Source organism: Neofelis nebulosa, chromosome 3 (assembly GCF_028018385.1).
Source record: "Neofelis nebulosa isolate mNeoNeb1 chromosome 3, mNeoNeb1.pri, whole genome shotgun sequence".
NCBI classification, from domain to species: Eukaryota; Metazoa; Chordata; class Mammalia; order Carnivora; family Felidae; genus Neofelis; species Neofelis nebulosa.
This window is the reverse complement of record NC_080784.1, coordinates 31,047,006-31,073,226: the sequence shown is the minus strand read 5'-3', so window position 1 is coordinate 31,073,226 and position 26,221 is coordinate 31,047,006. Positions and strand designations below refer to the sequence as shown.

General features: G+C 39.3%; 1 long non-coding RNA gene across 2 annotated transcripts; it reads left to right on the top strand.

Annotated features, from left to right (window-relative positions):
• Nucleotides 1-80: 80 nt before the first annotated feature.
• On the top strand, nt 81-26,104 carry LOC131506538 (uncharacterized). 2 transcript variants are annotated; one of them, XR_009259006.1, is made up of 4 exons: nt 81-260; nt 1,364-1,608; nt 25,010-25,109; nt 25,913-26,104. It is a non-coding gene; the product is annotated as an uncharacterized LOC131506538 (long non-coding RNA). The 2 variants fall into 2 exon arrangements; XR_009259005.1 differs by lacking the exons at nt 25,010-25,109; nt 25,913-26,104 and adding an exon at nt 22,128-22,303.
• The last annotated feature ends 117 nt before the right edge of the window (nt 26,105-26,221 follow it).

The window sequence follows — 26,221 nt, the reverse complement described above, 5'->3', positions numbered from 1 at the left end:
AGGCTTCCTTAAATAGGGAATGGTTAAGCAAAGAATTCAATGATGTAAAGGAATGAGTCATGCTGAGATCACAAGGAAGAATCCCAAGTAGAAAGGACAGCATATGTAAAATTTCTGAGGCAGGAATAATCTCGGTGCAACAGAGGAACAGCAAATGTGCCAGTGAGGCTAGAGGGGTAGGAACAAAGGAATGACAGTAGAAGATGAGGACACAGGAGACATAAAGGCAGGGCCAGATGTCATGGACCTTGAAAGCCATGGTAAGAACTTTGAATTGAATTCTAAGTGTGCGTGAAGTCATCGGGGAGTTTTGTAAAGGAGAGTGACGTGATCTGACTTATATTTTAAAAGACCACTCTGACTACAATATGGACAACAGATTGTAGGGGGGAAAGACTGGAAGCAGGAAGAGTAGTTAGAAGTGAATATAATTACCCCCTTGAGCCACAGTGGTGAGTGAGCCTGAGTGACAGCAGCCTGGGGAGAAGTGATTCAAGGATGGATATACATTAAAGGTGGGGCTGGCAAGACATGCTGAGTGAGAATTGCATAGGGGTAAAGAAAAGAAGAGATCTAAAGAAAGACTGCTAGATTTTCACCTGAGCAACTAGGTGAAGGTAGTGATATGTATTGAAATGGGAACCAATTTGGGAAGAGTGGGATGAGGGGAGGAAAAATAAGAAAATCGAGAACCCTGCACTAAATTTGAGATGTCTGTGTGCCCAGGTGCAGATGCGAATGGGGCATTGCCTGGAGCTCAGGAGAAAGTTTGGAGCTAGAGACACACATTAGGAAGTAACCAATATAAAGATGGAATCTAAAGTTATGAGACTTGATTTCTTAAGTAGAGTGTGTCATTACAGAAAAGTAAAGGACTGAAAGTGGAGCCCTGCAGCCCTCCAACATATAGAGGTCAGGAGGAAAGGAGAAAAAGAGCAAAGGAGCCTGAGACTCAGAGGCAAGTGATAGAAGCGGAGAAACAGAGAAGTGAGGTATCCCAAATCCAAGGGAATAAAATGCTTCAAGAAGACAGTAGGTCAATTGCTGCTGGTTATTTGAGTATGGTGACGTCTTGAGACAGTTCATTGGCTTTTGCAAGGTGGAGGTCACTTTTGACCTTAGGAAGAGCAGATTTATTGGAGTGATAGGGGTGTACACTTGATGGGAGAGAGAATGGCGACTTCCAGTTTGACGTGGAGATTTGAACATATGTGTTAATCACCTATGCCTCCTATGCCAGGCCAACTCTAAAAGAGCCCCCAATCTACCTTTTAGTATGTACACCCCTCGTAGAATGCCCTTACTTTGAGACTATGCTTCCAACCTATAGAATGTAGCAAAAGTGATGTCATTTCTGTGTTAGGTTCCATAAAATAGTGACTTCCATCTTGCTAACCAGCTCTTGATTGGTGACTTTGATGAAGCATACGGACATATGGAGAGGACAATGTGGCAAGGGACCAAGAGTGACTTCTGGTCAACAGTCACTAAGGAACTGAGACTCTCAGTTCAACAGTTCAGAAGGAACTGAAACTTCCAATTATTACAGGAGCACGAAATCTGATGCTTCCTCCTTTGAGCATTCACATGAAGACCCCACCATGGCAGGTACCTTGACTATAGTCTTATAAGAGATCATGAAGTAGAGGGTGCAGCTAAGCCCCACCCAGACTCAGACCCACAGTGATTCTGAGATCATTCGTGTGTCGTTTTAACCTGCCAAGTTCATGGTAATTTGTTACAAAGCAATAGTTAACTAACACACCTCTTGAGATGCCACTAAAATGAAGTTGAAGAAAGGAATAACATGGGTACTAACCCACAAGGAAAAGAAGAAAGCCAAGAAAAGATAAAAATAGTGGATACGATATATTCCAATTTTGTAAGATGGGGAGCTCACAGATTTGTAGTGACTAAATTGGTAAAGCCATAAAAGGTGAAACCTATTTCCCTATAAAAGAGGAAACCAACAAGAACAAAGTTGACTCTTGCTAAAGAGACTCAAGAATTGGAAACACCAGGGGGCGCCTGATTGGATCACTCAGTAGAGCATGCAACTCTCCATCTCAGGGTCCTGGGTTCAAGACCCATAATGGGGTAGAGTTCACTTTAAAAATAAAAAATAAAAAGAATTGGAAGCATCAGGTAAATGGAAAGCTAGGGGGAAAGGACTGAATGGATGGAAGTTTAAATGGAAAGCACTTAGGCACACAGATCCACTCCAGTACCTTGGAAAGCAGAGGATGGAGCCTTCTCTCATGTGACAAGGGGACAGGAGGTTTATCCTCTGAAGAAATTGAAGCATAGCCATTTTGAGCGTGGGGACATTAGGTAAGGGGGTGCAAATATGAAGTCTCAGATCACAAACAGGGAAATTAGGGGTGCCTTGGTGGCTCAGTCAGTTACGCGTCTGGATTTCAGCTGAGGTCGTGATCTCATGGTTCGTGAGTTCCAGTCCCACATGGTGCTCTGCACTGACAGCACAGAGCCTGCTTGGGATTCTCTCTTTCTCCCTTTCCCTCTGCCTCTTTCTCTCTCTCTCAAAATAAATAAACTTAAAAAAAGAAGGAAAATAGGGAAATTAAGTGAAGGCCTAATCTAGAATGATGGTGACCTCTACTTTCTAGCTCTACCCAGTTCCCAAAAGCTGGCAATCTGTCTGTGTCACTGTCTCTGTCTCTGTCTCTGTGTGTGTGTCTCTCTCTCTCTCACACACACACACACCACCACCACCACCACCACCACCACGCTTAAGATGAGAATAGTCTTGTCTAGAAAAATTGACTTGGGACAAGAGACAACAGCTCCACGGAGGCAGCCTCAGACCAAGGCTGAGTGGGTATGGCTCTGGGCTCTCCATCGACTTCGAAGAGGACAGTATTGCCCGTCTTTCTCTAGAAAGAAACTCCCTAGCTTTGGCTTCCCCCTCCACTGGGGGAAGCCCAGGACAACCAGGAAAACAGTCTCTCTGATGGCCACCTCTGTGATTCCCTTCCTCTGTTGGGAAACAACATACACAGCCTAGAAGCTTCAAACAGTTCTTCCATCCAGTTTTCAGTGGCAAATCCACCTGGATAGTCTAGGTTGCTAAATATTAGGTTTGTGTGTTTGTGTTGGTTTTTCTTTTTCTTTTTTTCTTTTCCTTTTTTTTTTTTTTGGAGGAGAGAGTGTTTCCTGGTTAAAAAAAATAAAAGTTGAAAACCAGTGATTTCAGTGGAAAATCAGATGGAACTTAATTGGGCAAGTGACGTTCTCTGGGCGTGGAAGGGGAAGACCGTTAAGAAGGGACTCTTGAAGTAGCCTGGGTTTGTGATGATAAACTGCCAGACATATGTTGTCTGACAGACTGGAGAAGCACAGAAGGGCAACCAGAATGCATGCAGGTGAGGTGGTAGGAGAAGGAGCAAAAAAAATCTCTCTGGAGTTTTAACATCGGGTAACTAAGAGAATTGAACTTCTATAAGAGCAGTGGTCACCAAAGTAATCAGCACTATTGGAGGAAAAGCTGTTTCGTTTAGCTTTACACCCAAACGATATCCTGAGATACAGGATATTCAGCTGGCAATTAGAATGCTTTTTGTTTGATACCCTGGGAAAGCCTTCAGATCTAGAAAGAAAGCTGGAGAAAGGAATAGGAAAGATAGCTTTAAGGGCAACCAGGTGCAGATAACTGAGAGGGGGAAAAAATCTTAGGGAATAGGAACCAAGAGAGAGAAAGAGGGGAAATCAGGAAGGTGGGGAGCAAATCAGAGGGCTGTGCTGTTGTAGAAGAAAAAGTGTTAAGAAGAATAGAGAGGTAAACACTGTTAATCATCGCTGAGAAACCAGGAAGAAGGAAAGACTATGGACAACACTTTAACAGGAGAATAACTTTGAGAAATCTGATGTGGGATACTGGTGGGCCAGTTCTCTGGTCAGAGATAAAAGAAGGAGAGGAGAGTGGTGGGGAAGGAACCAGGGACATAGACGGTTCCCAAACCTTTTCATCTCAAAACTGCCTGCTTCTCACTCCTAAAATGACTGAGAATCCCCAGAAAGCTTTGGATTTTGTGGGCTACCCCTCCAGTAGTTAGTGTCCTAAGAATTACAATTAAGGAAGCAAGACATTTTTTAGAATGTATTAATTCATTTCAAAAGAATACTAACTCCCCTAGAAGTTCAAATTAAATAGCATCTTTTTTTAAATGAAAAATAACTCTATACCTTCCCAAACAAAAATCATTTTAGTGAGAAGAAAGCATTGGTTTACATTTTTGTAAATCCCTTTAATGTCTGGCTTAATAGAAGACAGCTGGATCCTCATATCTGCTTCTGCATTCTATCTGTTGCAATATGTTGTTTTGGTTGAAGTCTATGTAGCAAATCTGGCGTCAAACAATTGGGTAGTTGCAAAAGGGACTTCCTGAGGACTCTCAGGACCCCTAGTGGTCCTCCAAGCATGTGTTGAGAATTCTGATGTAGGGCACTCCCTTGAGAAATTTAACAATGAAAATAGATTGGGTGGCAACTCAAGAGAGGGTAAGGTTTGAGGGGAAGATTCAAGTTCATTTGATTTTAAGAATAACAAGACAGGCGCCTGGGTGGCTCAGATGATTAAGCGTCCTGACTCCTGATTTCGGCTCAGGTCATGATTTCATGGTTTGTGGTTTCGAGCCCCACATTGGGCTCCATGCTGGCAGTGTGGAGACTGCTTGGGATTCTCTCTCTCTCCTCTCTCTGCCTCTCCCCAACTCATGCACATGCATATGTACACACACGCTCACTCTGTCTCTCTCAAAATAAATAAGCAAACACAAAATAAGGAACAAGGAGAACCTAGGGATGCATGTAAGTCCATGTAACATCCAAATGTTGGATGAAGGTCCCCATGGAGGGCAGAAGGGAGGGAGAGGTGAAAGGTTAGCCTCTAAAGAGGGAGTGCTAACTTCTCCTGTTGCCACAAAAGCAGAAGGAGGATAGGTAGTCACACAGAGCAAATCAAAGGCAGCGAGAACAGGGCGATTAAGACGAGAAAAGGTGAGGCGCCTTCAGTCTTTTCGGTCAAGAATGAAGACACAGTCAGTTGTGGACTGTGAGCAATGAGGAGCAATGTTGAAACTTGAGGACACATGGCTGTGGGGGATTGAAACAGAAACATCAAAACACCGATTCAAGGAGTAGCACTTGTAGGATGCACAGCACAGAGCTTGGCCCATAATGGGGGCCCATGAAATGCTCTTTTCACATAAATGACAGGGCATGGAAGAGGAGCTCTCACTGGAGGACACCAAGCAACATAGCCTGGCTGTCTAGGAAACTGTGTGGGTGGCTGACACACTTCTGCTTCCCTGGGGTGACTTCGCAGACTTCCGAGGGACTGCTTGTCTCTTTGAAACGGAGTAAGCCCAAGTCACACGGGAAATATTCATAATGGAGACGGACCCTCGGACTTGGTCGCCAAAACGTGAATCCTGCAGAGTATCATCACCCTCTTCCGAACATAATTCAAGCGAGCACTGTACTTCTTTATACTTATCATCTGGTCCTTATTTCAGGAAATCTCTTTCCAACTGTCTCCCATGTATTTATTAATAGCTCTCATATTCACATAAAAATCAACCAAAAGAAGGAGAAAGATAGAGGTGAACTAAAGCTTTTCTTGCGGGATTTTAGTTAGGCACACCCAGGACCACTCTTAACTGAGGAGGTTAAAGGAGCCCTTTTCATCCCATAGCTTCTTTAGAAAGCTACACTTATTTTCCTTTAAGAATAGCCTAAACTCTTTCTCCAGAAATGCGTTCACTCAATTTGAGTCTTTGTATCTTTTCTTCAACACCGGCCTTAGGTGGAGATCATTAATTCATAATATTAAAAACAATATTTTAAAGTTAATCTTTCAGGGGGTGCCTGGGTGGCTCAGTTGGTTAAGTGCCTGACTCTTGGTTTCAGCTCAGGTCAAGATCAAGCCCTGCATTGGGGTTCATGCTGACAGTGTGGAGCCTGCTTGGGATTCTCTCTCTCTCCCTCTCTGCCTCTCCTCTGCTCATGTGCTCTCTCTCTCTCTCTCAAAATAAATAAATAAATGTAAAAACAATAAACTCAATTTTTTATTATTTCTCTCATGGAAATGAATATTAATTATATACTTTGTCTTTGATTTTTATTTTCCCAATTTATTTTCTTTCTTACACAAACACTTTAAAGTATCTTTTCTTTTTGAGAGAGAGGGAGGGAGAGCCTGACTTGGAGCTCGACCTCATGACCTGAGCTCAGATCATGACCTGAGATCAAGAGTCTGACGCTTAACAGACTGAGCCACCCAGGTGCCCCTAAAACCTTCTTTATTAATTTCTTCCATGGGGGCAATGAAGGAATATTCAACTTGGTTTGATTAGCACACTATTATTGTTCCACCATGGACTTGTTCCATAATCATGAGTAACTCCAATCTCAATGCCTTAACTTCTGAATTTATGGGAATTAAATATTGGGAAACTATGCCCTAAAAAAGCGGAATGTAATAGATTTATCTGATGCCTGAACTGGCCAATCATTTAGATTTTCCTCATTTTTAAATTTTTTAGGATTATATGGACAAAACTAACAAACACAAAGGAATTATGTATCCATTTGTCTTTATCAGATAGGTACAGCCTATAATAATATTTGCACTATAACTTAATATTACATAAAAAGAGAAATAAGACCAAACACCATGTATCAGTCCTTACTAGATTGCCAGCACTGTGGTGAGAGCTTTACATACATTATTTTACTTTGATTTCACAATAAACCTATGATGTTACTATTCTTACTTCCATTTTACAAGCAAAGAGCTTCAGTTAAGTAAGTTCTCCAAACTCATTCCAAAACTGAGTAGCAAAGCAGGTTTCAAGCCCCCTCTACTAACACACTCTGCTACAGTTCCATTTTTATTCTTTAGACTATAGATGCTGAGGACTGAAGAGCCGTGTGTGTGTGTGTGTCTGAGTGTGTGTGTCTGAGTGTGTGCTATACATATGTGTACTGCAAACACTGAATAAGAGGAACAGAACAGTTCTAAAAATGTGAAAATTAGACGTAAAAATCTACCCCTTTTGTATTTTGCTTGCGTGTCTCCAACATACAAGAAATCCTGGTAGCACAAAGAAGGAAATAAAGGTTTGGTAACTTCTGACAAAGTTACTTTGATCAAATAAAATGACTGACAAGTTCAAGCTTATCCGTCACAGCTTTCACATCTCTTTGAGTGACACTATTCTGCTTGGCTTGCTTTTGATTTGATCTTGGAAGTCTCTTGTGTTATTGGACACAAAACAATAGGTGTCCTTTCTGTCACCACATCAGATATTTCAATTTTTTTTTAATTTAGTAAACAGGGGCACCTGAGTGGCTCAGTCTGTTAAGCATCCGACTTCACCTCAGGTCATGATCTCCTGGTTTGTGGGTTCAAGCCCCGCGACGGGCTCTGTGCTGACAGTTTGGAGCCTGGAGCCTGCTTCGGATTCTGTGTCTCCCTCTCTCTCTGCCCCTGCCCTGCTCACGCTCTGTCTCCCTCTCTCCCTCTCAAAAATAAATAAATATTAAATTTTTTTTTCTTAATTTAGTAAATAAAGGGTGCCTGGGTGACTTACTCATTTAAGCATCTGTGTTGATTTTGGCTCAGGTCATGATTTCATGGTTCATGAGATTGAAACCCATCTCGGGCTCCATGCTAGCATAGAGCCTGCTTGGGATTCTCTTTTTCCTGTTCTCTCTCTCCCTCTCCCGTTGTGTTCTGTCTCTCAAAAATAAGCAAACAAATATTTTAAAATTTAGTAAATAAAATAACATGCATGTGTACCACATTATTGTTAGTTTATTTCAGGATCCTCCAGTGGAAATCTGGTTTGTGTAAATCTCTACCCAAGTCTGAAAATGTTTCAAATCCCACATGAAATCACATTATGATGATGATTTTCATAGATATTATCTGAAGCCACTTCTATAAGGTAATGCCTACTTCCTCAAAACAAATCATTTATAAGTGATACATTTGCTTAATGAAATATCAGCCTCTAATTTGTAGCAAGAGACATCCATCAAATATATACATTTAAGGAGTTTTTAATGTTTACGTTTTTTTTTAGTCTTTATTTATTTTGAGAGAGAGACAGAGAGAGACAGAGCATGAACAGGGGAGGGGCAGAGAGAGAGGGAGACACAGAATCCGAAGCAGGCTCCAGGCTCCGAGCTGTCAGCACAGAGCTTGACGCGGGGCTCGAACTCACATAAGTGAGATCATGACCTGAGTCGAAGTCAGACGCTTAGCCAACTGAGCCAGCCAGGTGCCCTGGGAGCTTTTAATGGTTAAAGTAAAAGTGTCATTTGAGCAAACTAGTTCTAATTACAAAGCTACACCAGGTTTTTTTCCAACAGTTCCTGCTTTCCTTTATAAGATTTCAATATGCTCTAGTTACCTCAAGGAGCTTAGTAATTCTCAAAACTAAATTAACTTTAATTCACTCTAAAAGAATAGCCACGTTATATGGCAAGTTTCAAGGGTCTTTAAGTATAGGTCTATTTCATATCTACAAAATATTTTCAAAATCTAAAAACGTCTCGGGGCGTGTGGGTGGCTCAGTCAGTTAAACATCCAACTCTTGATTCCAGGTCAGGTCACGATCTCATGTTCGTGAGTTCAAGCCCCGCATCAGACTGTGTGCCGACAGTGCAGAAGCTGCTTGGGATTCTCTCTCTCCCTTTCTCTGCCCCTCCCTAACTTGCGCTGTCTCTGTCTCTCAAAGCAAAAAAGTAAAACTTTTTTAAAAACTCTAAGAATGTCTCAAGAGAAAAAACAATTCAATGTTATTATAATAACTTACTTTTATGACACTACTCATCATTTAAAATGCCACAGCATTAAAAAGGCTCATATGAAAACTTACTTATGATTTACTGCATAATGTATCTATATTCAGTAGTCTACTAGTTAATACATCTGACAATAAACTCTCTGTGAGGTCAGCCAGATTTTTCACTATGAACTAAATTACTATGGTCACCAAATCCTCTTCATTCTGTTTGTCTGGTTTTATTCCCCCTCATTTCCTTATCCTGCCATTACACCAAATCAGATGCTATTCTTTTAACAAGTGGAGGCACGCTTCCCCCCGGTCTGGCTTTCCCGCGAAACCCTCTGTGAATTATTTTCTCTCTGCATCTTTATGGTAATAACCACTGGGAAACAGTGCTCAGCAGAGTTGTAGGGTTGCAAACTGCTCTCACCCCTGTGCGTCTCAGGATGTCTCCAGTCCCTTCTTTGATAGCGTCTTGTGCTGCTCTTTGTGCAAGTTACCTTTCTGTGGAAATTAAAACAACAGGAATGGGAACTCTGAGCCTCACTCCTAGCCACACTCCAAATTTTATCATAGGTCAGTTTGTCATCCCCCTCACTTGAGACCAGATATTGCAAGGACTTATGAGATTCTTTACAGATTGAGAATAGAAGATCCCCCTCCATCTGGACTTTGTCTCGGGGGCTCTGGGAAGTCTGCATGGCAGGTTCTGGTGATGGAAGTAACAAGCATCCTAGCAACAGGTGCGAATGCAGTCATTTTACTCTGCGTCTAGATGCTCTTTGAACAGGGAGCATGATGGGGATCAAAATAACAAGCATGGGAAGGATGTGAAGAATGAGTACTCAAAAAAGGACCTGAAAACCTGTCACCAGCACTGGCCCAGGACAGAATTGTGAAACATGAAAATACATACTTATATCTGGTGCTAGCAGCCTCCTTTCCTTTTTCATCTTTTCCTTATAGCTTGACATCCAGGCTTTTTATATACCACACACTGTTTCCTTGTCCTGAGTCTCATTTCTAGATAGCCCCTATTTTCTTCCCTTGTTCTCTGTCCCAGATTTGATCTTTACTGCAGGAAATTTAAACCTATTTGTGTTTATAGGGTAATCTGTTAACATATTTCTGCTTTAGGGGTGCGTGGGTGGCTCAGACGGTTGAGCGTTCAACTTCAGCTCAGGTCATGATCTCATGGTTCATGAGTTCAAGCCCTGCATCGGGCTCTGCGCTGACAGCTCAGAGCCTGGAGCCTGTTTTGGATTATGTCTCCCTCTCTCTCTGCCCCTCCCCTACTCAGGCTCTGAAAAAAAAAAATATATATATATATCTATATCTATATATATCTATAATATCTATATATATCTATCTATATCTATATCTATATCTATATCTATATCTATCTATATATATATATATATATATATATATACATATTTCTCCTTTATCTATTTTATGGACAATTCAGTAAGTATAAAGTATTAACCCAAGTGAATACTGTGGAAAAGTACTAGAAGTTAAAGAGAGCTCGTCTTCGCTCTCCAGTGATCCCATACAGGCCAGCCCCCTGTTGTATGGTCTAGCACCTCACTGTATTATTCTGGATAGAAGACGAATTCTCGATAGGATATTTCTAGATAACATCTAGCCATCTCCTCAAATAAATCTGCAGCTCAAGAGGGCTGTGCCCCTAACCTTGTTGTATATGCCACAGACCTAGGCATGTAAATGCACGCGCATCAGGAACACAATATGTGTTGATGCAGTTTTCACCCCCCAGAATAAATCAGTAAAATAAAGGTCTTTGAGAAACATATATAAACACATCCTTTATTTTCTTTTGAGGAAGCTTCTTACACACAGTCCCCTTCCTTCCAAATATGGCAGCCAACACAGACTCTCCCTCTTCTGGCTCCACACGTGCACAGCATGGGGGTTCTGTCCTTGGCTGTGTCTAGCAGGAGAAATAAGCTTATTTATTATAAAGGAGGAATTTGTCAAGGAAGTGAATTTAAATGGAGACCTTAGTAGCTTAGTAAGAGTATGGAGAAAATACTCCAGACAGAAAACTGCAAAGGAGGTTGGGACATTCAAAGACAAGAAAATAAAGCAACACGGCTGGAGAACAATGAACTCACTTCGGACTCGAGCCATATTACTGCGTAGGGTAACCACCCAGGCAGACCGTGCCTCACCTCAAACAGGCGGGAGCAGGCAGATGCGGGGAGCATGACAGCTTTTAGCCAAATGTCATGATCTTATTCTGACCTAGAATTACCCACCTTTACTTATAGAACTATTCAAATATACTCCTGTTGTCTCAGATCTTCAATATAGTCTTCTCTGAAGTCTCTTGAGTCCTCTAGAGAATTTGTCGTGCATCCCTGGGGGGTAGTGGTCACTTACCAAACAAAATTATGAGTTGCTATTCTTGATAAATTCTTTATTCACAGTTAATCATAACTGAGAACTCTGGCCTTATAGAATGGTAATAAAGTCTGAGCAACCCAACATGCAGTTTTATTTGAAGCAAGGGGTTTATTAGTTACTTATATGTTTTATTTTATTTTATTAAAAAAAGTTTTTAAGAGAGAGCAAGCGAGCAGGGGAGAGGGGCAGAGGGAGAGAGAAAGAATCTTAAGCCGACTCCACGCTCAGTGCACAGCCCTACGCGGGGTCAATCTTACGACCCTGGGATCGTGACCTGAGGAGAAATCAAGAGTCGGACGCTCAACCGACTGAGCACCCAGGCGTCCCAAGTTACCTATGTGTTAGTGACGAAGCTTTCAGTGTATCAAATTTTTAAGCCTTACTAAATCTTTAGTAATAATTCACCTGACCCAGATGCTTCATTATTTCCTACATACTGGCACAAGCCACCATCCATTTTTTTGCATTAAAAAAAAATACCCAGGTGTATTCGGTAGTGTTTGAAAATCCAGTTCATAGGCCAGTAAAAACGGACGATAGCTTACTTTGCCAAATATGCATAACCTACATTTTGGGGCATAATAAACATTTCCACACAACAGTAATCAAAACATTTGTTGTGTGATGCATGCACCCTATAAATTTAAGCATCAAATGTTTTTGAACATGAAGTACATTAGAAACAGCGGCTCTCAGAAAAGATCAAATGATACTCACATATGCAAGTGCTTTGAAAATGGTAAAGCACTATAAAATATATCAAGTTAGGTATGAAAGTAATACATACATACAATAGCAGAACCCAAATGTAACTGCATGCTGCAAATGACTGCATGTAATGATTCTTATTTGTCTCATTTGCATTTTCAGAAAAGACCGTTCATATGTTACAACAGCAGCTAAGTTTACAACAATTTTTCTTTGTTCTTGGCAAACAAAAAAAGGTTAAGAATGTGCAGACAAGTCTTGGCAAAGAGATATTCTGATTCAGCCCTGCCAATCCCTGAGAGCTACAGTATACAGCTGGAAAACGTTTGGAGGTTATGGACGTGTTAGAAAAACTTTGTTACTGTTGCTAATCAGTACAGCAACATCTTCAGGTCATATTTGGGTCTTGAGGAGTGTTACAATACGTCTAGAGCCTTTTGCACACCGGGTGGCTCTTCCCAGTCTCATTTTGATGGTCTCATTTTTACGTGCAAACATCATTTGAGTTGAAATAGTAAAATGGTATAACCAATAAGTTCCCTGGCTCATCTAAATATGCAGCTTGACTTGGAATACAACATTTTGTACCCTCAGAGACCGACCAACTGGACTATGTCCCTTACCACAGAGTTTTGTTTTCTCACCCACAGTTTCACCGACACACATGAAAACAAGCTGTTTGTTCTAACCTCAAAGAAGATACAAACTTTTTTCTGTATCCAATAATACTTCTGGCTGGACACGTGTATCCACAGACCAGACCAAGAGATTGAGAGGAAGGTGGAAGTAGAAGGGAGTTTTTAGATAATGTCATTGATTCCACTGACTCATTACCCCATTTGACAGACAGAGACTGAGCCCCAGGGAGGCATTTCTAGTCTATCTGTGTTTCTAGGCCTTTGATTGAGAGTGACAAATCAATTTATGTTGGCGAAATAAATGGCCACTTTTTTTTTTCCTAAAGAGCTACACGTTGCAAGAATTTTTACTCTCTTTCCCTATTTCTTGCTTGTTCAGACAGGATGCATTTCCTCTTGTCAGCCTGTTTCAGGCCCCACATTCTTTTGCCCCTTATATGGAAGGACTCCACTTGCTTAAACATGTTGAGAAGCACAAAGAAAAAGGAGCCACTAAAAAGATTTAAATACATATCATTTACATAAATACCTATACAACGTTCAGTAAACTAGTGAATACAAAGAATTACCTAAAATAAACGATTTTACCAAACATGAGTATTTTGCCCATGACCTGACATTATTTCAGTGTCATGAAAATGGCCTTATTTACATACTTCTCTGTCTTTATAGAAAGGTCACAATTTTACTGTCCCAAATTTTCACATATATTTGTCATTTTGGATCATTTGATCATTTTAAATTTGGATCATTTTAAAACTAAAACCGATAAAAAGGAAAGAAAAAAAAAACTAGAGCGAAATAGATACCCCAACACTATTTTTCAAAGATTAAGTTGTTTTTCTATTTCTTTTTGTTGTTTTCAAGTGATAAAATAAATGCACACTTACTATAAACAAATTCAAACAGTATATGACTGAAAAAATGTATGTATATTCTTTCTTCTAATCCACCCTACTAATCTTCTTCCAGAAGCATCCATCATATACAAGAGGCATATGGCACTGTGTTTAAGACTGTAAATGCTGAAATCAACCTGTCTGGCTTCAAATTTTGGCAAGTCACTTCTTAGCTGCGTGGTCTTGAACAAGTTAACCAGCTTTTCTGTGCTTCACTCACATCATCAACAAAAGGCACTTAGCATCTAAGGCTGTTGTGTGGGATAAATGAGATAAAGGCACCTAGAAGAATGTCAGGCATAAAATAAATACTCCATGAATGTTAGCTGTTATTATTAAGTCCTTTTGAGATGCAAAGAAAAGTATAAGCTATAGTGAATCACATAGCTATATGAATAAGCTACGCATTTCAAAAAAACTGGAAAAAACAGCCACCACCACCGCCACCAACAACAAAAAGCTATAAAAAATAACAAGAAATTCTTGGATCATAAAGCTATGATTGAGTTTATAGTTCATTGTTCTGTTAATTCAATGTCAAATTTATTTAATAAATTATGAGGAGTATTGACGACTGGCTAAACTATAAGGCCTACGTCAGAACCTTTTGAGAAGTAGACATGGTTTTTTGACATAACTTGAATCCATTTTATTTAAAAGTAATTCAAAGTAATCCAGAAGTAATTCAAAATATATTGACTGAATATGTATGTTTATGTTAGTATCAAACAGAAATATCTTTCCATCTAAATCCCAGTTCCTCTAGAAGTTTCTCCCCTCCCCACGTTCTCCCATAATGCAATGCCCTCTCTCCCACTTCTTTCTCCTTATTGCTGAATTATGAAGAAGGCCAGCTCAGGAGCTAGAAACTTGTGGCACAGAACAACCTCTGATCATGTTGCAGCCGCCCGTTCGTTGTATCCTTGGCCATGAGGAAACCAGGACAATGTCCAGCACGAGACTGGAGCGTCTATGACAGTCCCACCCTACTGGTCCTGGTTCTGCCAGGTGAATCTAGCTTCCTAGCAGCCATAACATCACAGCATCCCCAGGCTGTACTCTGCATTCAGGGTCACAGCTGCACACTCCTAACCTGATGGCCACCCATCTACTCACCTGCTCTGAACGTCCCTCTAAAACACACCTTTGCCTTTACGTAGGGTATTTAATGTCACCAGAGTCTTGCCTCATTTGAGAGTTCTTAGTTTTTATCAGTGAGTACGTCTGACTGACTCAAATACAAACCATGCAAGTCAATTGACAAATAGTAACTTGGATACGCTTTGAAAAAGTTCTCAACGCCAACCGAACTAAAGAGACTTAAAATAATCTAACTACTCCCGTTCCTTTCAATTTAAGTATGAAACACCTGTGCATAATCAGGGCTATTAAACTGGTTAGAAGGGTCTGTACTGATCTAGGAAAATAGTGAGAAAAAGAGTATACTTTTACATATTAAAGAAGAGGTCTTCCTCAGAACTTCAGGACTACATGCAGTTTGTACTCACTCCTAATATATATGTTTCTAAGGAGTCTCTGTATTCCACAGAATCACGTGCATGTGTATGTGTGGTGTGTACATCTTGATGAGAACCAACAACAATGAGGCAAGGTCATAAGTTTGCTTACTGATGTATTTGTTGATAAAAATCTGTTATATGTTTTTCATAATTGTTTGAACATGTGAGTCTGGTTGTTCTGTGATTTGGAACAGTTTCTATCTTATCTGGTCTAGCTGGTAAAAACCTCAGTCCATAATTCAAATATTTCAAAAATAGACCTTCATTTCCTCAAAGTTGATTTCAAATCCTTAATCTTTGGGATTGGTGAGAAAATTAACCACAGTCTTTTGGATCCTGTCCCCAGCAATTTTTTCCAGATACTGGGGGGGATGAACAGAAGCAGAATTGAGGAGAACCCCTGGTCCTAAAGTATCCATCTTCCTTGATTGCTGACAAGAGGCTATGTCTCAGTTTGCATGGCCCTTAGGAGGTGGTGATCCTGAATGCTTTGGGGCAACAATTTAGGCCTTTTGTGTGGCTATACACGAAGCCATTGGTCTCAACATGAACATAGTCATTTCTTCTCTGGAGTCATTCTTCCTGCACTCATCTGTCCCTCCATCCCTCTTCCTCCACTCTTCCTGCAAATGAGGTACAGGTGGTACTCATTAGGATCCTACAACCTCCTCTGGGTGTCTTTTTTTTCCCCCAAAGTTTATTTATTTTGAGAGAGAAAGCATGCCTGCATGAGAGGCAGAGAGATAGAGTGAGAGAGGGAAAGAGAATCGCAAGGAGGCTCCACACTGTCAGTGCAGAGCCCAATGCGGGGCTCAAACTCATGTACTATGAGATCATGACCTGAGCCAAAAACAAGAGTCAGTTGCTTAACTGACTGGGCCCCACAGGCACTTCCCTCCACTGGCTGTCTTACTATCTCCTTAGCAACATCACCCAGGAAGTGGAGTGTGAGTCCCCTTTGCTGTCCCCAGGAACCTGTAAACACTCCTCTTTCTTCTCTTCTTCTCCAACTTATTAGAATCTTAAAAAAAAAAAGTGTCTACGATAGATAGCCATGTTATTTAACCTGTTCTGACCAAAATATTTTTCCTACAGTTAAGAATCTTCTCTCTCTTATGGGGCTAAGCTTGAAGTGAAAAATAAACCAAAAAATACATCCTCACAGCCCATGCCACATTCCTTCCCTGCAGCAGTAATTTCAGGGTCTGAATGAAAGGACAGTAAAATGATCAAGACAGATAAAAATGTCAATCTCTAAAAATATTAACTCCTACCCTCCCAAACCATGCGCACACATCAACCTGCTAAGACATCATAAATATTAATGACTTGCTGGAAAGTAACATGGTTCAAGCCAAATGTATAGATGCTTTGTCAGGACCTTAAAAATGAACTCACAAAGTCATCTTGCTCAATTAAATTCTCCTCTGCCTTTTCTTTTCTCTATTTCTATTAATAGAATCAACAGACAACCAACATACCAAACTAGAAATGTTGGTGTCACCTTCAACTTTTTCCCCTTTCCCTTCATCTCTTCTATCCCTCAAATAACAAATCATCTCTCATCTAAGTTGGTGACAGCTTCCAGGCAACCCTCTCCAGCCTGATGCCACTCTGCCTTAATCCAGCATTCTCTCTCTGTTTTAAAAGTCTTACGTATTCTTTTAGATTACAAATGAATATTTGAATACTACAAGCAATTCAAACTGTATAGAAGTATAAAAAATAGACAGTAAGAGCCTCCTAATAATTTTATATACCAGAAATACAACTGCTACCATTTTGGTATATATATTTTTCATATGACTACAGCCAAATAGAAAAGTTTGTTTTTCTTTTCACAAGTTTAATATTATATATCTATATCTATATATCTGTATCTATATCTATATCTATATATCTCACTTTGCAATTCTCCCCCTCGTTTTATGGATTTGTAATTGACATACAGCACTCTGTACATTTACGTTGTACAGAATAATGACCTGACTTCCATATACTGTGAAATGAATACAACAGTAGGTTTAATTCATCATCTCAAAAGATACAATAAAAAGGGGGGGGTGCCTGGGCAGCTCAGTCAGTGAAGCATCTGATTCTTGACTTTGGCTCAAGTCATATCTCACAGTTCACAGGTTCAAGTCCCACAGTGGGCTCTGCGCTGACAATGCAGAGCCTGCTTGGGATTCTCTCTCTTCACCTAGCTCTTTGCCACCCCCCCCCCACTCTCTGTCTCTCAAAATAAATAAACTTACAGAAAAGTGTTTTCCTTGTGATTAGAATACTTCATATTTACTTTCTTTTTTACCCTCATTTTATTTATCCTCATTTATCCTCATTTTCTCAAAGTTGATTTCAAATCCATATTGGGATTGGTGAGAAAATTAACCTCAGTCGTCTTAGGATCCTTTTTAAACATGCCATATCTTCTCAAATATATCATACAACAGTGTTAACTATAACCATCATGTCTGCATTACATCTCTAGTATTTATTTGCCTTGTAACTGGAAATTTGTATCTTCTGACCACCTTCATCCAATTCCCCTTTGTTTTGCAACTTAAAAAATAAAAAACACACCTTATATTGTGGACATTTTTTCATGGTAGAGCATTTATGTCTACAATTCTTTCTAATGGTTGAAAAGTATTACTTTGTTTAGCCATATCACACCTTCTCTGCAGTTGCTACTGCACTGAACACCCCTCTACCTATTATCATTGTGCCCTTGATTACCTTCCCCAAACAGTGTATATTCCCACGGAAACGGCATGAAGGTGCCCCTTTTGACTAGACTATTGCAACATAATTGTTAATTGCTTTCTTTGCCAACAAATTCTGTCCCCTCTGGTTTATCATCGTCATGGCCACCAGAGTTGTTTTCCTAAAAAGAGCAAAGCAGATCATAACACTTCCTAACTTAGATGCTTCTGTCAGATCTCTGTAGTCAAAAGACGCAACTAATCCCTGAAATGTTCCAATAGACTGGAACATAGACTGGCCTCAACTACCACCTTAGTTTCTTCAGTGGACGTTGCCTCCTGCAAACCACACTCGGGACATGAAGAATGTGTTCATTCTTCAAAGATCTTACATATGCTCTACCACTAACCTGTCCCACCCTCTCCTTCCAAAAACTCTCTCCCTCAATCTGAACTCTTACTTGGCTTCGGGATTCAGTTCCTGGGTCACCTCTTTAATAAGCTGCATTGTCCATTCCTTATTCTTCCACAGTCTTTTTTTGTTTCACTGTACTGACTTAGTACTTGCCATGAACATGTTCTCTCACTCTCACCATTGGGTAAGAACTTTGAGTACAAAAAATGATAATAATAAATTTTTAAAAATTATTATTTTTTTTTTTTTTGAGTACAAGAACTGGGCCAGATTCATTCTGGGGTTGGTTGGGTCCCTAAGTAGAGTCTTTATAACAAAGTGGTTTAAAAAATTTTTTTTAATGGTAATTTATTTTTGAGAGAGAGAGAAAGAAAGAGAGACAGAGCAAGCAGGGGAGGGGCAGAGAGAGAGGGAGACACAGAATCTGAAGCAGGCTCCAGGCTCTGAGCTGTCAGCACACAGCCCCACGTGGGGCTCAAACTCACCAGCCGTGAGATCATGATCTGAGCTGAAGTCAGACACTTAACTGACTGAGCCACCCAGGCACCCCATGCAAACACTGTTCTAACTGCCTTGCCAACCAAGGTCTTTGCTGTCTTTCTCTTTGGCTCTCTTAGGGAGTAACTGTGGATCAGTGGGGCTGCATCTTCTGTACCCTCCTCGGGATGCCTCTTGTATCCATGATTAAACCATAAAAAGGTTTGCTGGTTTTGCATCATATTTTGGAACAGGTATACTTTCACAGGTCCTAAATCATCAATGGCCAAATGGCAGTCTTTGGATTTGGAAAAGTTTTTATATTTAGAAGAATTTTTAAAGAATTCTCACCCTACATAAATGCCCTATTGGTACCTATAGGAGGATCAATTGAAAGAAGAAAAAAAAAACAAAACCGAATCCCATGCCTAGCCTAAAAGACTCCCTTAACAAAACTAAAGAGCAGAAATCAGATTTAGAACAAACTTAAGATCCCACCATAAACACCTCCCACCATCACTCTTTTTTGGGATGCCCACTTAAGAAAGCTTAACCTGTCAGAAGAATTCACTGTTTGTTCCAGAAAAAAACAAAACAAAACAAAAAAACAAAAAACCCTGGAAATAGGCAAATATGCCCCTAAACTCCTTCTTAGAACTACTTGAAAGCTTGTGCCCTCTTTCTCCTGCTTTGAGATGTAAATCTCCTACCACCCTGGACTGTCTTCTCAAGGACAGGACACTTCTCCTTGAAACCTAAGCCTCTAAAGGAATAACTTTGGCTCCCAGTCCAAAGAGCACCTTGCTGTAACTTCTCAGTAGACTACAACAATCACCTGGGATTAAAGCCACAGTCTCCATCAAACTACGAGTCAAAGAAAAATCTTTAGAGTCTCCTCTACAAACACTGGTAAAAAGTTTTAGCTTTTTTGTTGGGCATATAGAGCAGGTGACTGGCTTGGTCCCTCTGCCATAAATATAACTAGGATTTTTTAAAAAGACAAAAATGAGAACTAACGTGTATATAAATTAGTGAGTTTTGTGTCTATTTATACCTGACCTATGGCTAAAGTCTTAAAATACACACACACATACACACACAAAATCCCATTAAATCTCTATTGTGTCTATATGTATATGTATGAATGTATGTATGCATGGTGTGTCTAAGTGTAAATATGTAATATTTTCTTATCTCTGAATGGTATTACCAAGATTGATAAAGGAGCACTATTCTAAGTTGGCTTAGAAAAAGTAGGCACTTATAAATTAAATGTTCTTAAAACTCTCGGAAATATAGGAGCTAACCCAAATGCTTTTCAAGTTCATGTGATCTGAAATAATCTTTCTTGAATAAAACTAGTTTATTAGAATTGATTTAATAAAATCGGCACATCTTCAGAGTTGCCAACATTAAATATAATACCCATTCACATCTTATTCTACTTGGGTTTACTAGTCAAATAAGCTAACATAAACTACCAGATATTTAAGATTATAAAAGTTAATAGATTTGATTTTAATCAAAGTGAGTCATTGTTCTGACAAATTGTATTTCAACAGTAATTGTGTTTTATAATATATCAGTTTAAAAGTAACTTCCAAAATCTTTTTTGCTGACTTGAAAACTTCAGGTTATAGTAAGTTAAATGATAGATATTCACTGAATATCCAGATCATTACCAAATAAGATAAAATACTGAAATATTAATTACTAAGCATAACTTCAAGTTGATGTACTTTTGGCTTCTAAATTTTACAGAAAGACTAAAATATGTTAGTAAGCATGCTCTTTTGCCACATTGATAAACTCTACTAGGAGGAAACGTATCTTTAGACACTATGAAATTGTATACTGATGAATTTGTTCATCTAGTATAGAATACAGAATATGACAGTTCCCATTGTCTACTTCTTAGTTCTTGGAAATTAAGGCTACTACAAGTTAAGAATTCTAATCAATATATGCAAATGAATTATAGGAACAATAAGAATGAAGGAGGGGCACCTGGGTGGCTCAGTGGTTGCATGACCAACTTAGGCTCAGGTCATGATCCATTGGCCCATGAGTTGGAACCCTGCCTTGGGCTCTGTGAAGACAGCTCAGAGCCTGGAGCTGCTTCGGATTCTCCGTCTCTCCCACTCTCTCTGCCCCTTCCCTGCTCATGCTCTGTCTGTCTCTCTCTCAAGAATAAATAAACATCAAAAAATTTTTTGAAAAAAAGGAAGAAAAAAACCCCCTCTCTGTGTGCAGTGTGCACAAGGAAAATAAGATGTGTTTTCCTTAAGAAAAAAGGAGAGTGATTTTTTCCTAAAATAGGGTAGAGAAAATGTAAAGCCTATTCCAGAAAGTGAAAGAGGAAAATGGACAAAAATCTGAAAAGATGTAGAAAACTGTAAAGGATCTATGAAAAAAAAAGAAAAAAAAAAAGAGAGAAAGAGGAAGAAGTATATCTCGTGTGGTCAAGCTGGCTAAGATTGAATGGATTTATTTACAAGGTGTCAAAAAAATGAGCCCAATAGCGTACTGGTGTAAAACTCCAGTTTTGCTTTCTTTCTTTGGTAAAACAATAAAATTGTGTTGGATTATTGGTCTATTTTTAAAAATTTTTTGAGTATTGGTCTATTCTTAATAAAAGATTGTGAAGTTTCTTCACTTCTTGAGTGATCCACCTAGAAAACAAAGATTCTGTGGTTCTTCACATCACCTTTATCATAATGTCTTTGATTATTTAAGTAAACTGAGTCTTTTCAATATTGAAATAGTTAAGTTCTTTTTGTTTGTTGTTGTTTGACAATCATGATATCTTCTGTTTATCTTTAAAATATTTTATTTTCATTTTGGTTAAATAATTGAAAACTTAGCATTGCTTCATAGTGATCTGCGGATCCCATTTAATAGAATGTTCAAATCTTTTGACATTTTAGACAACTTCTCAAAATCAAATTCTAAATGAAGTCTTCATAACCTTGAACTGACATTGGCATTTCCTTGGGGGGTGGTCCCTGGAAAACTGGCCTTTGGTCAATTTTAATGAAATTAGACTTATTTTGCAAAGAAAAATAGTCTTACTTTGATTACCTTTGGTCAAAATGAAGGCGATTGTGGAGGAAAATTTTGTGTTTCAGTGGAAAACAATGACCCACTTTTGTGGGTGTTCATTATCATTGAACTACTTTCATTCTTTTGTAAACTGGATCCTGCCGTCTTGCAATTAATGTCTCTAATTTTCTCCCACCCTCTCGACTTAGCATCACTGAGGACTAAAAGTGCCCTTTTCCTGAAGCTCTGCATGTTCAAAGAATTTATCACCTCATAGTTTGGGACACTCAGGAAGCGTACCAGAGACTGGTCCTTGGGGCTCCAGGACATAACTATGACTGTGAGACTACCATTACTATCCTCATCTAAGGACTTTGAGCCCAACATCTAGAAATCTTCTAGACTGCCCTTTGGACTCAAAAAACTGGGTTTATGCTCTGCTCCAACCATTAATCTTTATTTTTGCTTTTGTTTCCATAGAACTGCCCCTCATTGAATGCCTGGTTGCTCACACCATATAAAGGTCCAACTTCAGAGGATACTCTACTCCCACCTGCACCACTGCCTCCTGCAAGGAGACACAATTGTTTAACTGAACCGACCTATTCCCAGCCCTGGGAGACTGGTTTAATTCAAATACGGGAAACGTGTTTGTATTTGTTCTACCTGTTGATTTATTCTTTTTCTAATCTCCATTCTTCTTCCCCTTTGCAGATCTCTTACCTCTCAGCTACTAACCCAAATCTTTTCTGTATAGCTACCGACTAGGCTTTTGGTGTGTGAAATTCCCCAAAAGTTTCAGATGGGGTAGATGAAGGGGATCAAAGTATGCCATCCCAAAATGCCAAAATATTCCAATTTGGCATAAGGATTATTTTGAGCTGAAGGCAAATGAATATCAACAGATGCAGAACTTCTCTGCCCTCCCCCTCTCTACCTGAAAGAAGTAAGGCATAAATATCCCTCTGAGGAAGATGCTTCCTACCAGCTTATCCCTCAGCCCCCATCCCGGTACCAAGAAGAAAAAGGGACCCTTATCATCAAAGATATGGAGAGTCAAGAAGAGTTTTCATAACAAGATCTTACTAAAATAGTCCTTATCTTCTATTAGTTTCCACTACATATTTCCTAGTCACTTCCCCACAACCTGTCCTCTCTTTAAGTCTAAACCTCGTTTCCTTTGTTAAGAATGGTATTCAAACCCCCACATCTAACCACTTCTTTGAGTTTGACTACTTTTCTGTGAACTCCTGTACACACAAATATTCTTTTGTTTAATAAAGGAATAATAGGGGACCTGCGTGGCTCAGCTGGTTAAGTGTCCTGCTTCAGCTCAGGTCATGGTCTCGCAGTTCGTGGGTTTGAACCCTGCATCGGGCTCTGCGCTGACAGCTCAGAGCCTGGAGCCTCCTTCAGATTCCATGTCTCCCTCTCTCTGCCCCTCCCTCCTCAAACTCTGTCCCTCTCTCAAAAATAAATAAACATTAAAAAAATTTTAATAAAGGAATAATGAAAATTGTATGCCTTTACTTTTGTTAATCTGCTTTTTGTTATTCTTTTTTTTTTCATGTTTATTTTTGAGAGAAACAGAGAGAGAGAGATGGAAAGTTAGAGAGAGGGGACAGAGGATCTGAAGAGAGCTCTGAGATGACAGTGGAGAGCCCGCCAGATGCAGGGCTCAAACTCAAGGATCTTGAGATCATGACCAGAGAGGAAGCTGGATGCTCAACCCACTGAGCCACCCAGGCTTAGGTGCCTTTTGTTATCCTAATTCACAGGCCCCCACAAACTGCATCCAACAGTGCAGAGGAAAATTTTTTTCCTTTCCAACTGCCTCTTGCATAATCCTTCATACCCATACCAAAAGTATAGATTTGTTAGTTCACTGGTCAGCTGTGTGCATAGCTTATGATGTGAACCAGAACAAAGTCAACTGTTTGGTACTGGAAGTTGCCTGAACGTGGCTCTTTATGGCCCCAAAGCCCTTGAAAACCCTAGTAGAAATATAGCAATGCATAAGTTAAGAAATTATAATTATGCTGAATTCAAATTCTCCAACATTTTAGGTGTTAGAGATTTAGATATTTCTGTTAAATTCCTTATGGTGAGACTCACAGATCAATTAGAAAAATTAAAAATTACATGGGCATCTGGATGTGAAAACATATTTGAATCAGAGCACATAGAACCAAGATTTCATTCTTAATTCTGACTCTTCCTAACTATGTGATTTTGGGCAATTTACTAAAAGTCTCTGAATTTATTTCCTTATGCAAAAAAAAAAAAAAAAAGAATACAAATTTGTATCTGCTTTTCCTATGTTACAGAATTACAGTAAAGGTCAAATTACAAATTATTAGTACATTAGTAATATTAGTAATCAAGTACTTAAAGAGGACTTTGTTTTTCAATATAGAGAGGAAAGGCAGTCTAGGCCTTGTTGAATTCAACTTAGTAGTTAAAATAATAACAATAATAAGGCAAGTGGGTCCTAATAACGCATGGTCAGACGTTTAAAACAGGAGGAGAACTCAAATGAGAGACAGACCCTACTTGAGTCCCTGTACCTTAGTTAACCACCTTGCCACGCACCATCCTTTCTAATTTTAGATGAAAATCTCCTGAGCAATTTCTAAAGCGTTCAGGGGCTTTCCAGGGCAGGCTTATCAGATAAAAGTCAGCCCAGACAGAATAACAAAGCGATTGCTTTTCTAACATCTAGTACTTCATTAACCACTACTTAGGGGAAGAGCTAAAACAATAGAAACCTGCTGAGAAATTTGCTAAAATCTTTAGGGCTTTTCTGAAAAAGCTAACCAACTTTGGTGGAGGATTTCATTTCCCTATTATCTGGTACAATTTTTTTTTCCAGTTTAATATCACGTATCTTTATAAAACTCCTGGAGAAATCTTTTAAGATTGTTATAAATCTATGCATTTGGCCAGACCGCTGCGGAGTGGTGATTGTCTTCTGAAATAACTGGTCGGATGCAGTTCACCAAAAAAGGCTTGTTTGATGAATCAAAGATAGTAATCTGAGAACTAGGAATGACCGCACTGGGAAGGTCCCCTTTCCCTGTGCTGCTGTGAAAATACAGAACCCCCCCTGTCACTGCCAGCTACAATTACTAGTATTACCCAGTGACTGTTTCAGTGTTGGAGCAAAGAACCAAAGGGAAAGAGATCAGAACCACAGATGCAATGGAAAAGTTGGTATTTTCTTCCATGCTCTTTGTTATAGTTCACTCTATGTTTACAACTTGTAAGGAATAATTAATATGTCTGCAAGCCATTGACTGACTGAGAATTATATACAGAACCAGAATTACATAGTTTGTAATTTTACCCGTTATTTTTTGCAGCTTTGGAAACAGGAAACTTTGGAAAACTTCCTACTAAGGACAATGAAGTTTGATGTTCAGGCACAAAAAAGAGCTAAAGAATTATTCAATAACTGCCCAGGTGAAAGATCAGTCTGAGAAAATCTGGATATGTTTTTTGGAGCTCTGATTTTCATTAACAGATGGATTTTTAGGGGCTCCTGGGTGGCTCAGTTGGTTGAGTGTCTGACTTGGGCTCAGGTCATGATCTCACAGTTCCTGGGTTCAAACCCGGTGTCGGGTTCTGTGCTGACACCTCCGAGCCTGGAGCCTGCTTCAGATTCTGTGTCTCCCTTTCTCTCTGCCCCTCCCCTGCTGGCGCTCTGTCTCTCTCTCTCAAAAATAAATAAACATTAAAAAAAGGATGTATTTTTAAATTTTTTGTATTAATTTTTGTTGTCTTCATTTACCTTTTATACATAGCCACTAACTGAAATTTTTTGCATCAATCTGGCCATTTACGCTTTTTTTGTTGTTGTTGTTGTTTTTGGCGATTTACGCTTTTAATCACGGCTGATCACTACCTAATTGATCAAGTGAACAGAATAACTCCTTGATCCCCTTCCCCATAGATGTGCTTCTTTTTGTTGATTTCATCCAGGTAGGATTTTTAAGATATCAACAAATGAGCCACTTCAGCTCTGTTTTGAGATACAATTCTGTTTAAATGTGCAATTATATCAGGAAGTTTAAAGAGCAGGTTAAAATAGGATACATAAGATGAAAAATTAATATGAATGTGAATTTGAATGTGTATGGAAGAAATGCACCAAAATAGTAAAAATATTGAAAATGATCTTCTCTAGTGGGGCAATTATGGGTTATTTATAGTTCTTGGTAGCTTCCAAATGTCTTGCAATAAACATATATTACTTTTATCCTCAGAAAAAGAAGTCAATTTTACAAGGAGAGCCTATAAATAAGCTTCTTAAGGGCAACAACCACTTCTATTCATCTTTGAATTCTTCACGCTGCAGTTTAATTGGAGAAGTGTTTTATTATTGTAAAAGCCACTTGATTACAACACAGCATTTGCCGCAAACAAACAGGCAATTAAAAAAATATATTGCAAAACGAGGTGATTGCTTATCAACATCTAAAAATTCCCCCTCTGCGTTTTCCCTTCCATTATTCTCTTATTTCCTTGCAAACACCTTTAAAAGTTCTTCTTTTAGTAACATGATAGATTTACAA